We start from the raw sequence: 18,415 nt of genomic DNA on the forward strand, positions 1-18,415 counted from the left end.
CTCCCTGAAATAAGTACTGAGGAGTAAAAACCAATTAGTGTAAATCACAACTTTAAAAAGAGAAGTTAGGGAAGCATCTATTTCAACGGCCCAATTACATGAAAAAGCCAAAAAAAAACCCCTGCCTATTTGGCACTGTATACCCTTCAGTGATTTGGAAGTGAGCTACTTTTCAGGTATCATCCAATCATATTAACTGATGTTAGTGTTTCCAGATCTTCCCAAGATCCAACAACATAAGGCACATCTTAGTTTCCAAGAAAGCTCATTACAAGTTGATGAGGAGTTTGATAAAAAAAACTCAAAATAAAATTAACAGACAATGACTCTCACATTTGGGCTTTCCAAACATTGTTAAGGGTAAAAGAAATATATTTCCACATCACAAAGAGTTCTAGAAACCAGCATATTCTGGGAAGTCCATATCCACTGCTTGGGGGTAGGCGTTTAATAAAGTGTATTAAGGGCCAAATCTTTTTAGATAATTGTTGACACTTGGCTGAAGAATATAAAAACTGAAAACAAAAATAACCCAGATTTTAGAATTTTTCAGTTATAATGAAGTTTGGACCAAAGACTGAAAGCATTATTTCATATTCTCTTAAACACTTTTAAAAGCAGCACTCATTTCTTCCATTTAAAGAGGTGAAAACTGAGGCAACCAAGCTCAATCACTTTTTATGTACTCAATGTCTCAGAAGCAGTTAAAGCTATGGCCCCAAACAACAACTAAATGCTCTAATAACCCACTCTCATGAGGGAAGGTTTAAAAGGCTTCTTGCTTAACTGAAGGATAACCGATGTGACTTATTTCAACGACTGGTCCAAAAAAGCTGCTGCAGTAGACCAGCAGACCTTGGAGACCTGTTAACATCTTTGTCTGCAATCTCCCTTGAGGTTATATATATATATATATACACACACACACATATATACGATATATAATGTTAATTACTTGGTGTGTGTGTATATATGTATCTTTGGCTTTGATAAGAATAATATTCCTGTACATCCTAACTGGGTAGCTACATGCTGCCATCTTCTGATTATGCCCAGTGGAGTGTAAAAAATTTTTCATGAAAAAACAAAATCAATAAAAGCAAAACTCCCCATTTTTTTCTGCCAGTAGTGCCTTTAGTAACAAGAAGGGTAAAGACATCAACACAGGGATTACAATAGTCTCAGACATAATTCAAGCAGAATTCTAAATGGATAAATGCATGTTATAAACTTTTTTTTCCGCAAGTGCCTTGCATACTTATGTTACTATTCATTCTGAGACAGACAGACCATCAATGACCTTCTGGGTCACTGCCTAGGGAGAAAGCCGCCTATAAAGAAGAGTGGGGGAAAAATAAGAGGGGGGTTGCTTCCTTCCACCCCAGGCCCCCTACTGCCTTGAATGAAAGAAGACAGATGGCAGCCACCTTCCCATTTAATTAGGAGGAGCAGCTCAGAAGGGGACAGCCCTGCTCACTTGGCACCATCTTTAACAAACCGTTTCGATGGTAATGCTCCGCTCATTCGCCCTTGTTTCAAACTGTTCTCAATCTTTGATTTACAAACCGTATTTCTGTAAATTTCATTGTGAAAAACTACAGCTCTGAGCACAACACTCTATAGAAAGAAGGTACTTAAAGATGCCTGCTGAATTAATAATTCATACACGTTCATACAGGGGGCCTGGAGTGTTTCATATGAAATACAGACACCTGAAGTCCCACCATCACCCTTCTGACATGAAACTGGAACCCTCACGGCACAGCAGCCCTTGTTCAAATTCACACAGTATTCCACACTCGATTCAGAAGACCCCTGACTTCTGCTTTCCAAAACCACACTACCGTCACGCCGCCCCCTTCTACCTTCAAAGTGTCCCTGTTTTCAGTTGAGAAAAGTGGAGAATATTCTCCGGTAAAAGCAGTCCATTTTATGAGGAAGTATAATTTTAATTACAAATCACAGACTACTCACTCCATGTTTCTATTTGCTGTGCATCTGCAAAAGCACAGAACTTTGTATTAAAAATGTATCAAGCCAAGTAACACCTCTGGAGACAGGAGCAGCTCCGAAAACCAAGTAAACAAAAATGAAAGAGGAGGGCCAAGAGTCAGAATTAGGCTGATGTCACAGAATCTTCCGTGTGGGTGATGAAGCCTCTTATTTTTTTAAAAATTATTACACGTATTTGCTATAACTCTACAAGGCATGAAACTTTCTAACATGAAGGAAAAGTTCAGTTAAGTCTTCATCCCATTTTAATATTAAACCTGTTTTTTTTTTTTTCAACATTATTAAATACTTGTTATTCCTCAGGTCCTTTCCATCTCCTAACAGGTTTTAAAATGACAGCCTCTCATCCAAGAGCCATTTCCACCTGGTGTCTGCAGCGCCCACGTGCAGACCCCGTGTCCTCACACCTGTCTCATATATGCACCTCCCTGCTTCCCACTGGAAGTAAGGGTAGCATATTGGGCATCGTTAGATGAGCTCCTGGCTGCACCACATAAAACAGCCTTGTCTGTGTCACTGTCATTTAATTAATGGCAAAGTTCTTGAACCATTTAAAAAGAGGGGAAAAAAGAGAACTCTTTGTTTTCTCATTGATGATAAAGTTCAGTCTCTTACTATCTCTAACATGCCAGCCAGAGGGCTAGATACAGGAAGAGATAGAAAAGATAAAAGAAGCAATTAGCTATTCAACAAACTTCATCTCCTACTTCCCAATGAAGGGGAAAGGAAAAAAAAAAAAAAACAACTTGGTGTTTGCCAGATATTGAGTGTCTTTAATAATGTTAGCAAGAAAAAACATGTAGGAGAGACTGACTAACAAAGAAACAAACAAAACTTACTTTGTTTTCCAGTGCAGTAAGCAGGTCGGGAACGAGATGAGGGTAATTCCTTTCCTCAAGGCCCCTGCTTTCACTTTACAAGCTGTGTTTACGCGTTCATCCAGGTTTGCTGGGGGAACTCCAGAATGCCTGCACTGCCTCGAGATGCCCCAAGTTCACGGTTCATCTCAGAAGCTTCACGGAGGACCGGCAATCCCCAGGCCAGACCGAGGTGACCTCTGGGCGCCACGTGGCACCGCTGCTGCTGTTACCACACGCATGCCTGGGACACCCACTTGTTAGCTCAGGAACCAGGCCACCAGCAGATAACCGCTCAGACGAGCGTCCAGGGACTCCAGCCTCTGGCATTCTCAGGTTCAAGGTTGGAAAATGCATTAAGACGAGAACCATGCAGTCAGCAGTATTCTGCGCCATTAACTTTCTTGTACTTAGATGCTGGTCTAAATAAGAGCGAAAGGTACAGAATTAGAAGGAGTGTTTTACTGGGGATGGTGATTGGCATTTGTTGTGCACTGGGTCAGAGCTTGCTCTGAAAAAGGGCATTTAAGAATCCTAGATCAGAAGTATTTTCATTTCCTCTGTGGAAACTATATGAATCACTTAAAAACAAACAGAAGGCAACAGGAAAAAAAAGTATATAATTCTGCTTTAAAAAAATGTACCCCTTACTAAATCTCATCTGGTTAATTTTTTATAATCCAGAAATTAGGAAGGAAAACCCAATATATAAATTTGATGTTTGTTTTGAAAAATTACTTCATCCATGTACTGTCCAGCTCATAAAAACAACCCTTCTTCCAGCAAAACGGGACACTTTGACCTTGTTTACTGCACTGTTTTGAAACCGCTGTCTCGTAACTCCTGACATCACTGGACGTGTATTAGCACCTTTACTGCTGTTGGCTGCACACGTTGCTACCCCAACTGTCTTGAATTGCCCCTGGTTGAACAAACACTCCTCACAACAGTAGGGATACTGGCGTTAGCATTAAGCCCCCAGAACTCACGTGATATCTTTTTTAACTGTCACATCTTTCTGATCACTAATACAACAAAACAAAAAGCATCGAACATCGGGTACTTTTTAAAATCCCTGCAGTGGCATCCACACTTAGTACAGACCACTCTCTCTTCTGACTGTCTCCCTGCCCGAGAGAAGGGCTTCGTTCCTCACCAATCGCCATATTGGCAAGAATTCCTGCCACAGAGCTTTTTCTAATAGAAGATCCTGACCTACTTTCTCCCAATAAAAAATTCCCACAAACTTTCCTAGAGGATAATTTAGTTTAGCATACTTTAGAGTTTCAAAGAGCACTGCTGCATTTTTAACTTTAGGGTAAAGTCAGATTTATCCATTTCTTTTTCTTTTGTGGAACCTGATTTTAGAGGTGTTTCTGAGTGCTGCATTTTTAAAGAAATAATTTTCTCCTGAAAGTCTGACATTTCCCTTCTGTGTTCCTCATTTCTTGTTCTTGATCTAGTAGAATTTTAAAAAAGGAAAAAAAAGAGGATAGTTGTGACACAATTCAACTGTGTAAGTTACAATAAAATTTGAATGAATATCTGCCATGACCCATCTCTTTAAAGAAAACTCAGTTCAGGTACTACAATAGTGGTGCAATTTTAGAGAGACAATTAAAAACCCAGGTTTAACCTATCTGAAATCAACTGATAATATTCTCTTTCCTTCCCTTCCCTACAACCACTTGCAAAACATCAAGTCCTCGAACTATAGTCACCAAGAAATAAAGAACATGAAATACATATCTGAGCAATTACGGCCCTTGTTTATCAGAGAAGGATTAAAAACAAAGACGTCCAGGGTTAATAAAATTAATTAACTCTAGCTAGAGAATTACTAAAAAGACCCTCCAAATATCATGCCGTTACTATGACAACTTCAAAATTGCTTTGAGAAAATGTGAGGGATTTTAAGATTCATGATAAAACAAGCGTCATCTAGTCTGCCAGAAATTACTTTCATTTATATCAGGCAGCAAAAAGGCTAAATGGCTATTTACAACTGTGAACTATCAAATCATTACCTTTTGAGAGATGCTGCTCTCTCCATGCAGATCATGAAAGGAATAAGTACATGAACAGCTCTCTCAGTAATCGGAACCATTTTGATTTCAGTCCTGCAACTACACCACTCCTTCGGTCTATCTACTTGGTACTTTATTTTTATAATGAAAGCAAAGTCTGATGCAATCTAAAAGGGAAGGGACAAAAAAAAAAAACCTAACAGTCTTTACTTTCCTAACACAAATAGGCTAACACTCACTCTGATATTTTAGGCATTAATAATGAAACAAAAATGAAACAGCATTTTTTTCCCCTTAAAATTTCTGCTCATAGGTATTTAGACTGATTTACATTTTACATAATCTTGATGGCTCAATCAGGAAGTGAAAATTTTAAGTGCGTGTGTTATGGATGGGAGGAATCATGTGACCCACAGAGCAAAGAAAATTATGCAGTAGACTAGCACACTAAGAAAAATAAACTTAACAGGAGTTTAAAAATACTGTCTTTGAGATTCATCGAGCTGTGAATATATTACGGCTTTTAAAAAATAAAAATTAATTTGGAAGCCTTGAAAATAAGCCCTCAGGACATTTAAAAAATATTACGAGATCAAAGCAATGCACTATGTGAAACAAAAGTTTAATTAATAAAGAAACTGCTTCTACGAAGATCATATCCATTCAAGGTTTATTTTAAAGGCGATTTTTCATGTTATTTGAAGATGGGGCAAGACATAATTGTAATGAAACAAACATATTTGCAGTTATGTACTTGTACTTTATTTAAATATATAGTGCTGTGTGCTCCTGGAGCACAAAGGAAAAACTGTTCTGGTTTTCACACAGGTTTATTGATTTCAAGAGGTCACTGTATTTTATTACAGCAAATACATTCTCAAGAGGAAAGTGTCAACACCATAAAAATTTTCATCTGAGGTATTAACTCACTCTGGAAATCAACAAGTGGGAGATAAATGTTAAAACACATAAGTATAATGATGTGACTGATAGATGACTTTCTCATGTAAAAACTACTTGACCGCAGTCTCGGTGCTAGTTGTCTAAAATGAGTATTTTAACATAAACATACTTGAAATTCAAAAGGTTTGGCCAGTGATTGTTTTGATTCTTAATGCAATTTGTTATTAATATCAATAAAAACAATTAACCTGGTTGAGAGGAGGTATTCATATCTCATAACTATTCCTTTCTATCAACTTAATGCTTCACATTTTTCAAAATGTTTTCATATCTTTATATCAGCTTTTTTAAAAAAATTATACCACAGGCAAGTGGCAGGGCACGGTCAGTGAAAAACATCGGTTCTGAGTATTTCCTGGTTACTAGCTCATCTTTCAAAATTCTTAACACAAGAGGTAGCTGGAGAAGAAAATACTAGGGAAAACAGAGGACTCTCAGAAGGGAAGCTTGAAGTAGACCAAGAACAGTCCGGAGTATTACATGACTTTGTGATATTCCTACTAAACACGGTTATCACACTGATTGACTAGATTAATAAGAAAAGGTAAACAAGTTGCCAAGAAATGTCCACCCAACAGAGGTATGCCACAACCTACCTCTGCACTTGCTGAGATCATAATTTATTGAGAATAAATCTCAGATTGGCGAAGTTAAGAGACTTTCCCATGTTACAGATAGTTGGCTGACAGTTGAACCTGGACTCAAGATCTCTGACTTTCCCAGCCTAGGGATCTTCTTCACCACCTTCAGCGTCACAGCTACAACCTGAGGCTCAAGTAAGTCTCCAGTGAGCAGAGCCCTGCCATCTTCTTAGTTGAGGAAAACTGAAATATTAAGACTTCGAGAGGCTCACTCTGGCTACTTCGTCCCTCACTGGTGGGCCCCTGACCCTTATTACCTCTGCCGTACTCTGTCCCCCACCAGCCGGTGTGGAGCATCATACCTTTTGAGCTGGGAGGAGACACGGCAAGTTCTGAGCTGAGAAGCTAAGCTTCTGAGAGGGAACCAGACCCTCTTCCTGGCTCCTCCCCTTGCACGGGTACAACACAGCCTCCTCACTTTTCTCAGAGGAAATATCAAGACACTAAAGTAAGAAAAAGCACTTGTTCTGGTTCACATCACAATTTTACTGGGATTTTGTACAAACATGAGGACAAGATAATATTCTAGAAAAAAATAAAATTAGCTCCCACTTTATAATCTTCATCAGAATCAATACTGTGGAGATTAAGGAGTTAAATGTAAAAAGGGAGGAAAAGAAAGAATTAGAAGAAAATATTTCTGAATTTGAGATAGGAAAAGAAGTCTTAGCTTCACCAAAGCAATGGAAAAAGCAACAAACGGCAAGGTAATCAACTCAACCTGGCAATACTAAAACATTAAAATCTGTAGCTCCAAAAGCATTAGACAAAACTGAAAGATAAATAAAAAAATAAAATACTTGCAATAGGATAATATGGTTTATATCATCATAAATGTAAAAGGTAAAAGATATTAACAGACAATTTGACCCAAAATATAAAAGGTCAATTAATGCAAGAGAGTGTTGAATTTCACTAGGAAACACCAGGATTTTTTTCATCAATCAGATTCACAAAAATGGACAACAGAAAGAACAAAGCTGGTGCCAAGTAAGGTAAGTTAATCATTTCGGGAAATCAGCAATATCTTTTTACAAGCCCTCAAACTGCATTGACTGATAACATGTCTATAAATACCTCCTGAAGAAGTAGTCACAGATACACAGGAAGATAACTATACAAGGACATATATACAGTAACTTACAATAACAAAAAACCGGAAACAACCTAACATCCAAAAGTGGAGCACATGAATAAAAAAATTACACCAAATTCATACATTTAAATAACGGTTTTTGGAGAATACTTAATGACACTGGAGATCACAAAATATAATGTTAGGTAAAAATGCTGGATATAAAATTATATATAAATATGATATAAATGTTGCTAGGTAAAAAGAGACTAGAAAAGAATATAGTTAAAAAACTTAAGAAAGGGTGGGCAGAGAACTTAAAATTTTTTCATTACTTCTTTATAATATTGACACATCTGACATTTCCAAAAGAAATGTTATTTTTATAATTAGAAAAATGTTATTTAACTTAATGAACATTCTATAAATATCTCTCAGTCATATGAAAGCTTTACAAACACCTAACAAGAAAATGCTTATATTTTATTATTAAGTGCAAGAAAAGAAGTGCAAAACAGTATGATCTTAAATAGATAAAAATTCACATTAAAAGACCAGAAAACTATACATCAAGATGTTAATAGTGGTTGCTTTTTAATAGTGCTACTTATTGTAATTTTTTTTATGTAAGTTTTCTATGATTGTCACATATCGCTTTCATGAGGAAAAATAGACATCAACATCACAATTATAGGACTGATACATCAAGAACATGCTACTATTAATGCAGACTGTCAACAGCCATAAGGAGCTGCTCTATCATTAAGCTGTCATTTTTTAAATTTTAGAAACCACTGGTGTGTCTTCAGAGGGTATCAGGAGGGTGTCCCGGACGCGGGAACAAATAGTACTTCCCGGCTGTCAAACTGTTTTCCCCACAAAGCAGCAGCTCTGCGAGGGCCACACTGAAGCGCGAGACGCTTGACAGTAGGATGTTCGCTATTAGCAAAATGGCAAAGAAGACTGCCGGATGAGGGGTGGAAAAAGGCCCAAGGAGGAATCAAGAGTTCATGCAAACAATAGAAGCATTAAAAGAGACGATTCAAGGAATCATTAGACCCAAAACAACGAAAAGAAGGGACTCAAAGAATTATGTGTATACCTATGTTCACAGCGGCATTATTCACAACAGCCAAAAGGGTTGATGCAACCCAAATATCCAATGGATGGATAAACAAAAATGTGGTCTAGTCACATAACAAAATGTTACTCAGCCTTAAAATGAAAGGAAATTCTGATACATGGTACAATATGGTTGAATCTTGAGGATATCATGCTAAGTGAAATAAGCCAGTCACAAAAAGACAGATACTGTATGAATCCACTTATATGAGGTTCCTGGAATAGTCAAATTCACAAAGACAGAAAGAACTGTTCTTGCCAGGGACTGAGGAGAAAGGGAGAATGGTGAGTTAGTGTTTAATGGGAATACAGTTTCAGTTCAGCAAGATGAAAGAGTTCTGGAGATGAGTGATGGTGATGGCTGTTCAGTAATGTAAATGTACTTAATGCCACTGAACTGTACACTTAAAAATGGTTGGGACTTCCCTGGTGGTCCAGTGGCTTCCCATGTAGGGGATGCAGGTTCGATCTCTGGTTGGGGAATTAAGATCCCACATGCCATGTGATGTAGCCAAAAAAAGAAAATAATTAAGATCATAAATTTTACATCATATGTATTTTACCACAATTTAATAATTAATGTGTGTGTATATATATACTTAAAGGAAAAAGAAAGAGAGAACAGAAGAAAGAATGAATTAGAGTTAGTATTCATAATTCTGAAGCATGCTTTTGATTTGGTAGGCAACTCAGTTTAAAGGATGTCAAGGCTGCAAGCATCAAAATAAAATGATTTTTTTTTTTAGATCTTATTTCTGATATTAGATTCTTTAAATAGAATTATAGAAGTCAGCTCAGTAACACAGAAGATCAAAAGTAAAAATAAGAAGGGACATTATGTCTAACTTGAAAAAAATATACCACACCTCTCTGTGGTTCTTTGAGACCCTTTCATTATAGCCAGCTTGAAAAATTCCCCACAACTAGGAAAGAACCTGCAAGCCCGAGAAACAAGATGATATTTTCCCATCAGCCTAACAGGAATAAAATATAACTATGACGGAAACCCTGAGTATCCTAAAACGTACTCTATCCTTACTGTGCCCCATTATCAGAGAATCAAAGAATTCTGGAGCTGGACAAAGGCTCTCAGGTGGAGCTGCTCCAGGGACACAGACAGCTGGAGAGCTTGTCAGCTTGTCCAGGCTCACTCAGTGATGTTGGATTTAAAGACAAACCTCTGGAGCATAGTTATGTTTTGTTTGTCGTGTTCTGTTTTTCAATTGGCATGTTTCATATTTTATAGGCAGCTTACTAAAGGTAAGAAATAGAGCGTATCTGGAATATTCTTTTTACAAGTCATTTGATTAATTGCATTCAAAAAATATTTATTGAATACACAGTGCATGGGATTCCCTGGTGGCTCCTTGGTAAAGAATCTGCTTCCAGTGTAGGAGGCGTGGTGATGAGGGTTCCATCCCTGGGTCGGGAAGACCCCCTGGAGGAGGGCACGGCAACCCACTCCAGTATTCTTGCCTGGAGAATTCTATGGACAGAGGAACCTGGCGGATGACAGTCCACGGGGTCACTCAGTTACGTCTGACTCTTTGCGACCCCATAGACTAAACAGTCCATGGAATTTTCCAGGCCAGAATACTGGAGTGGGTAGTGACTTAGCACATATTGAAGTGACTTAGCACATACCCACACGTGCATAGTACATACCATATACTGTATACCAGGCACTGGGCTAAGCACTGAATGGTGAACTGGATGCCATCATCCTTCCTTCACCAAACTAGCAGTTACAATTTAAAAGAAGGATGGGATGCTATTGGCACACATCAGTGGGGGCTCCAATCTGGTCTAGATAGCTCGAGAATGGAAACCTATATGAAGTGACATTTTTAGTAATAGTAGTAGTCATTAGTGGGCTTCCCTTGTGGCTCAGCTGGTAAAGAATCTGCCTGCAATGCAGGAGACCTGGGTTCAATCCCTGGGTTGGGAAGATCCCCTGGAAAAGGGAAAGGCTACCCACTCCAGTATTCTGGCCTGGAGAATTCCATGGACCGTTTAGTCCATGGGGTCGCAAAGAGTCGGACAGAACTGAGCAACCTTCACTCCAATAAGTGAAGTGAAGTCGCTCAGTCGTGTCCGACTCTTTGTGACCCCATGGACTGTAGCCTACCAGGCTTCTCTGTCCATGGGATTTTCCAGGCAGGAGTACTGGAGTGGGTTGCCATTTCCTTCTCCAGGGGATCTTCCTGACCCAGGGATTGAACCGGAGTCTTCTGCATTGCAGGCAGATGCTTTACCCTCTGAGCCACCAGATACCCCTCACTCCAATAGTCATTAGTATTATTGCCACAAGATTGACTGGCTACTACTATGAGTCAGATTGAGTTTTAAACACATTCTCCGGGCACAAATTAATTTAATCTTTACTATAATCTTACAAAGTCAGATTTGAAAGTTGAGAAAACTGAAGTACTGAGAGGTCACCCAGCTCTTCTATAGCAGAATCAGACCAGACTGTACCTATGTTCAGAATGTGCTCTGAGAGGAACCCAAACTAATATAAGACAGGGATGAAACTTAAGGATCAGAACACCTGGTAGAGAGCAGAGCTCTCTGAATAAGCTGCAGTGGGGTGGGGGCGCGGGCATGGGTAAATAGAGTAATGCTCCCCATTACAGTGGGAGCAGCTGGCACTGGGAGGCATGAGCAGGTGAGTGGGGGAGGTTGGAGGGGTGGGAGGAATATGTAGCGATGATCAGGAACCTTGGAGGGCAGAGGTGAGTGACGTCTGGGCAGACAGGATTCTCATTAAGTTCTGCTGTGCTGAGGGGGAAATGAGTCTCTTTTGCAACCGCCGCTGACCCCCCCCCCCCACCGCTGTGGGTTTCAGTGTTTGATGACTTGTTTACACACAGAGTGAGAACACATACTCTACAGGACCCTGATCAAGTTGGGTACAGGGTATCATAGGAACAGGTGAGAGTTGAGAGCGAAGTGACACAATGAGCTTGCTTTTCAGAAGCATCACCCTGAATGCAGTCGGGAGAATGGATTGCGGAAGAGTATCGGCAGCACGGAGAGGGATGCTAAAGACAACAAATTAGGTCAAAGATGATGGTAACCAAGAAGGACACACTGGAGACAGAGTAGATGGGTTTTAGAACGGTCGAGATGTAGATTTTTGACCAGATTTGGTTTCTTTGTGGATCCAGAAGATGAGGTGATAGAAGGGTCAGTAAGGCATAGATTTCAGGTTTGGGTGACTAGGATCAGTCTGGAATCCATTGGCTATGAAATGCTAGCAAGATATTGAGTAGGAAGGTCCAGTTGGCATCTGGATACAAAGCATGGAGCTTAGAGATAAATAGAAAGAACCTGCAAAGGGAGGCAAGGAAGAGAAAAAGCCAGAGGGGCAGGTCAGGCCAGCGAGGCAAGGACATCAAACAGGTCACGGCAGGTACAAATCTAAATTTATCTGGCGAATGTGGCAATGGAAGATAGGAAGACAACTATCACTCTGGCCAGTGTGAGACCAGCTTGGTCACAGGTGCAAAAGCCAGACTGTAGGAGCCTGAGGAAGGGGCCTGCATTGCAGGCAGATTCTTTACCAGCTGAGCCACAAGGGAAGCCCAAGAATACTGGAGTGGGTAGCCTATCCCTTCTCCAGTGGATCTTCCCAACTCAGGAATCGAACTGGGGTCTCCCGCATTGCAGGTGGATTCTTTACCAACTGAGCTACCAGAGAAGCCCTGAGGAGGGGGCAGGGCTGAGGAAATGGAGGCAGAAAATTCACCCTGCTCTTCCAAGAAGTTGGGCTCTGGCAGGAGACGTGAGTGAAGAAGTAACCCAAAGGGAAGGTGATCCTGAAGGCCGCTGGGTTTTGTGTTTGGTTTTCGGCTGGTCAGCCTTGAGTGGGTTTACGTGTTCATGGGAGAAAGTCAGTGGTGGATGGCAGGTGAAGGTCAGAGAGAGAAAAAAAGTCTCTGAGGTGGTGAGAGGTGAAGGGGTCAGAGCCTGGACATGGGTGGGCTCCTCGTCCACTAGGGCAGGAGGCAAGGAAAACAAGACAGGTGTAGATGCAGCATGCTGATAGGGACCACAGCCTGAGCGCGCTCACCTTCTGGTGTCTATTTCCTCTGTGCATAGGAGGGTGGCAGCTATGGAGACTGAGCAGTGAGAATGAGCCCCAGGAGAGAGAGCTGCCAGGAGACGAGAGTGGCCTGGACGGCAGGGAGCAGCCTCGGTCAGCGGAAGGTGACCTCCCAGACGCCAGATCCTGACAGCCACATGCCACCACGCCGTGCCTCTGTGGCAGTTACCAACCAACAGTGGGAACATAAACAAAAAGCCTGATGACGCAGAGCAGACCTCATGAGAAGTCCACTCCAGGACAGTCAGGTCTGGTAAGTCAGCGGTAATCCCATCAGTCTCCTTAGGCCTCAACCACACAGGGTGTCACGAAGACAGATGCTTCCACAGGGCATGACGACCTTCCTGGTTACAACGTGTGGAAAGCTCACACTTCAGTCTACAGTCAAACTCGGTTTGTATGTGTAACCAAAACATCGTTATTTCAACCCTATTAATAGTGCGCTGACAACCTTTGTGTTTGGCCTGAGCTGGCTCGTGCTTTCGGGCCTGGTCCACGCTGCTAAATGGGCACCTGGATTGCAGTGAGGCTCCGGCATGTCCCTCCTTCCAGAGTCGCGCTGGGAAGCACGGCTGGGAAGACAGTCCTGTCACAGTCGTGTCTCCCAGACACAGCTCTAGTTCCTGCTCTGGCCAGGAAATTGCTTGAGAAAGTAAAAACAGGGGCCAGGAGCTGAGCACAACTGTACAAGTCCAAACACAGGCTAGGGGAGGTATTTCAAGTGAACGACTGTTGTGTTTTGCTTAAGCTCAGAGCAAAGTGGCAGGAGAGGAAAATGCAAGCTCAAATAGTACCTTTCCTTGTAAAGTCCTTTTGCAGTGACAAAAGTCATTCTAGCAATTGGTATCAAGCACCTTTTGTATTTCCAAGGCATACACCTCCCAAAGAGCTCAAAAGAAAAAGAAAAAAACACCTTTAATTCAGCATCCTTTTTGGAGAGAAGGGAAATTAACCATAAAACCTGATCAGTTCAATCAACTGGGGAGTTTGCTATGAATAGTGAGATGTCTGAACCCTAGGACAGTGATACACTTTATCTTTTTTAGTTTCTTCTTTTAAAAAAGATTTCTTTTCCTCATGTGACTGTATCATGAACGTAATGTAATATTAAACACCGCCAGCCAACACTTTCATGGCGCTCACTCTGACTCAGGCACAGCTCCAAGTCTCCTGACTTCTCTGAATGTGAGGCAGGCATTCTAACTCTGCCAGTTTTAGGGAGAAGCACAGAGGGGCTGACTCCTTTGCCCAAGGGGACCAACAGAGCTGGTGTCTCAACCCAGGCTGTCCAGCATCAGAGTCCTGTGCCCAACCACTCACCTGGGCTGCCATACCATGATAACATGAATTCTAAAACTCTACAAATTCAGGGTGTTAAAAAGAGATAATCAGCATTTATTCTATCCCTCTAAGAGAGTAGCGTCGCTGTGTTGTTTCCTACTCTATTCATCCCTCAGTTTTCAAACCAAAGACTGTCTTATATTTATATTCAAATAAAAACGCTAAAGTGAAACTGTTTACGAAAACCTTTCCAAGTAGAGAGTCTATTCGCAGAGACTTTAAAAGTCAGCAGATCTATTTTTGCATACAATATGCACAAGCCAGCAAAACAATTTTTTTCACAAGTTTCTTTACATTACAAAGAATTTTCTTAAGAGTGGTTATTTTTTTGTCTGACCCCACACTTAATTATACTGAGTCCCAAATCAGTCATTTTGAATCAATGCATCTCCCAGTTTTCAAATAAGAAAACTGAAGTTCAAATATTTCATTCTCTTTGAAGTTGCCCGCAGGCTTAGGTTGGATTGCAGATTTGATGGTGTACTTCTGTAGAGATGAGAACCTGATCTTCAGTGTGGGAGTACTGCAACTTCTAGAAGCCTCAGCAGGGTTCGTTTTATAAAACAAGCAAAAAATAGCCCCCAAAAAGTTTCTGTCAGTGACCATTGATGGAAACGTTCCATGATATGTAAGTTCAAGACTGCCAGTCACTTGAGGCTTATTAAGCTTGACCAGTGTGAACTGTTATTTCCTAGACTTAAGTGCATGTCTCATGGCATCTGCACAAACATTCTTCAGGGCTCCTTTGAAACAGACCCACACTTACATGGATACCCAATTTTCAGTAAAGGTGCCAAAGCAATTCAATGAGGAAGAGGAAGGCCTGTCAACAAACCATGTTGGAACAACTGGGAAACATGAAAAAGAACGAGCCTAACCTCTACTTTACCTGATAAACAAAAATTAATCTCAAATGGATCACAGCCCAAAGGATAAAAGCTAAAACTATAAGCCTTCTAAAACAAAACACAGAAGGATATCTTTATAGTCTTGGAGAGGCAGATTGCTTCGGAAACAAAAAGTACTGATAATATATGGGGAAATTTGATTAATTAAGTTACTTCAAAATTAAAACCTTCTGCTCATCAAAAGACATTTATAAGAAGATGAAAGGTAAAATACAGAGTGGGAGAATATATCTGCATTAAAGTTTCTGACAAAAGAATTTTATTAGGAGTATAACATAGGAAAAAAACTCCTACCTATCAATAATATAAAAAAATTCAACTTTAAAATGGGCAAAAGAAAAACAAAAATGGCTAAGAGATAGAACAGATACTTCAAACAGGAAGGTATACAAATGGCCAATAAGATGAGAGATCTTGATGAAAGATCACATCTATACACAACTACTGGAAAAACCACAACTTTGACAGGACAGACCTTTGTCGACAAAGTAATGTCTCTGCTTTTTAATATGCTGTCTAGGTTGGTCATAGCTTTTCTTCCAAGGAACAAGTGTCTTTTAATTTCATGGCTGCAGTCACCATCTGCAGTGATTTTGGAGTCCAAAAAAATAAAGTCTGTCACTGCTTCCATTGTTTCCTCATCTATTTGCCATGAAATGATGGGACTGGATGCCATGATCTTAGTATGGATGTGAGAGCTGGACTATAAAGACAGCTGAGCGCCAAAAAATTGATGCTTTTCAACTGTGGTGTTGGAGAAGACTCTTGAGAGTCCCTTGGACTGCAAGGAGATACAACCAGTCCATCCTAAAGGAAATCAGTCCTGAATGTTCATTGGAAGGACTGCTGCTGAAGCTGAAACTCCAATACTTTGGCCACCTGATGCAAAGAACTGACTCACTGGAAAAGACCCTGATTCTGGGAAAGACTGAAGGCAGGAGGAGAAGGGGATAACAGAGGATGAGATGGTTGGATGGCATCACCAACCCAATGGACATGAGTTTGAGCAAGTTCTGGGAGTTGGTGATGGACAGGGAAGCCTGGTGTGCTGCAGTCCATGGGGATGCAAAGAGTTGGACATGACTGAGTGACTGAACTGAACTAACCACTTGCTCTACAGTTCAGTTCAGTCGCTCAGTCGTGTCTGACTCTTTGCAACCCCATGAATCGCAGCACGCCAGGCCTCTCTGTCCATCAGCAACTCCCGGAGTTTACCCAAACTCATGTCCATCGAGTTGGTGATGTCATCCAGCCATCTCATCCTCTGTCATCCCCTTCTCCTCCTGCCCACAATCCTTCCCAGCATTAGGGTCTTTTCCAATGAGTCAACTCTTCGCATGAGGTGGCCAAAGTATTGGAATTTCAGCTTCAACATCAGTCCTTCCAACGAACAACCAGGACTGATCTCCTTTAGGAATGGCTAAAATCAGAAAAACCAGCAGTGGTAGACTGTTGGGGCTTCCCAGGAGGCTCAGTGGTAAAGAGTCTGCCTGCCAATGCAGGAGATCCAGGTTCGATCTCTGGGTTGGGAAGATCTCCTGGAGAAGGAAATGGCAACCCACTCCAGTGTTCTTTCCTGGAGAATTCCCTGGACACAGGAGCCAAGCAGGCTAGAGACCATGGGTGGCAAAGAGTCAGACAGGACTGAGCATACATGCACACAGACAATTGTTAAGAAGGAACTGGAGCACCTGGAACTCTCATCCACTGCTGGCTGGAGTATAAAATGGTGTAATTATTTGAAAGTTATCTGGAAGTTTCATATAAAGGTAAACATGTATCTGCTGTCTGGTTCAGCAACTCAACTGATATCCAAACAGGAATGAGACTGAGAAAAAGAGAGCTGGTTCATAGTAGCTTAATATCCAGAACAGCCAAAAAGGGAAAAACAATCCAAATGCCCATCACCAGGAGAACTGGGCCAACGATTTGGGTCTATTCATACAAGAGAATACTCCCCAGCACGGGAGGAGAAAGAATGAATGAGGATACACACAACAATATGAAACTGCTGTGTGAGGGAAGTCAGGCACGAAGAGGTACATGCTCTGTGATTCCATTTAGATGAAGTTCAAGAACAGGAAAAGCAGCAATGATATATAAATCAGAAAGTGTTTGCCAGTGGGGTTGGAGATTGATTGGACTGGGCAGAAGAAAACCTAGGTGAAGAAATGTTCTACACGTTAACCAGCATCTAGCTACATGAGTGTATTTAACATCATAGCATTGTACCATGGCTGTCCCATTTCTGTGGAACCATCCACGCACGGTCCTCCAGAGGAAAAGATAAAACTTGCTTGTTCTTCTCTCATCCAGTAGTAGCAGTCAACTGATATGCTGGGTCCCAGAACCAGTGTGACGGTGCCCTAAATTCTCCCAAGTGTCCTTTTTTAGGCCATCAACTCTCAGTAGACAACTAACAAGCCACACTCAACATACTCCTCCAGCAGGTTACAGGAAGAGATGGGAGCAAGTGGATTTGGACAGAAGGGCACCTGGAATAAGCTGATGATATATCTGTTCTGGCCAATAACAGAAATAAACTACAAACATGTTTTGGGGGCTGGCATCCTCGGAGCTCAGGACACTTTGGCACTCTTCACATTTGCTTCCGGGGCGTGGCCTCAGAGGGCCTGCTCTCTGATCTAGAACTGTCCAGAAGGCTCTAAATTGGTAAACGACGTACAGAATACAGAGATCAGAAACCAGGGGATCTTTACTATCCTCAATTACCTCTAAACCATTACCAAAAACAAACAAACAAAAATGAATATGCAACAGTACTACTGTGCAGGGCTTCCCTGGTGGCTTATTCATAAAGAATCTGCCTGCCGATGCAGGAGATACAGGTTCAATCCCTGGGTTGTGAAGATACCCTGGAGAAGGGAATGGCAACCCACTCCAGTATTCTTGCCTGGGAAATCTTATGAACAGAGAAGCCTGGCAGGCTATATAGTCCATGGAGTCACAGAAGACTCAGACACAACTTAGCAACTAAACAACAACTACTTTGCAAATTCTCAAGATAGATTTGGGGCTCCTAGTATTATCCTAGACATCAGGATAGGCTGATAAGATTCTGCATTAGGTTCAATTACCTGGAGGTAACTGTGGGAGATGTGGAGAACATCTCCAGGGATTATTCACAGGGAGACAGCTACTTTTTCTGATTAAAATGAGGGAATGGTAAGATCGGAAATATAAACTCAGAGTTTCTGCTGAGGTACACATGGAGACCCCTTGTGGGAGCACAGATAAAGGACTAATTCATCAACATCTAATTGTTTCCATCTTCATGGTATCCATTATGCATTTTCAGGAATTATGGGACAAATACGAGAAAGGAATGATCAATAGGAA

General features: G+C 41.1%; 1 protein-coding gene across 14 annotated transcripts in view; it reads right to left on the reverse strand.

Moving 5' to 3' along the window:
* The window catches only part of LOC145524549 (uncharacterized), a 349,726-nt gene that overhangs the window by 192,898 nt on the left and 138,413 nt on the right, over nt 1-18,415 (reverse strand). For 3 of the 14 annotated variants that reach the window (XR_014067655.1, XR_014067654.1, XR_014067658.1), the window contains one exon: nt 2,766-3,292. The exons of 9 other annotated variants lie outside the window; for them this stretch is intronic. The gene's annotated coding sequence lies outside the window, so the exon portion shown is untranslated. Of the gene's footprint in view, nt 1-2,765; nt 3,293-18,415 lie in introns of those variants that run through there. 2 more of the 14 variants (XR_014067656.1, XR_014067659.1) reach the window with 1 other exon arrangement.

The sequence above is a fragment of the Giraffa tippelskirchi genome, chromosome 10 (genome assembly GCF_054371585.1).
Source record: "Giraffa tippelskirchi isolate mGirTip1 chromosome 10, T2T-mGirTip1v1.2.pri, whole genome shotgun sequence".
Lineage (NCBI taxonomy): Eukaryota > Metazoa > Chordata > Mammalia > Artiodactyla > Giraffidae > Giraffa > Giraffa tippelskirchi.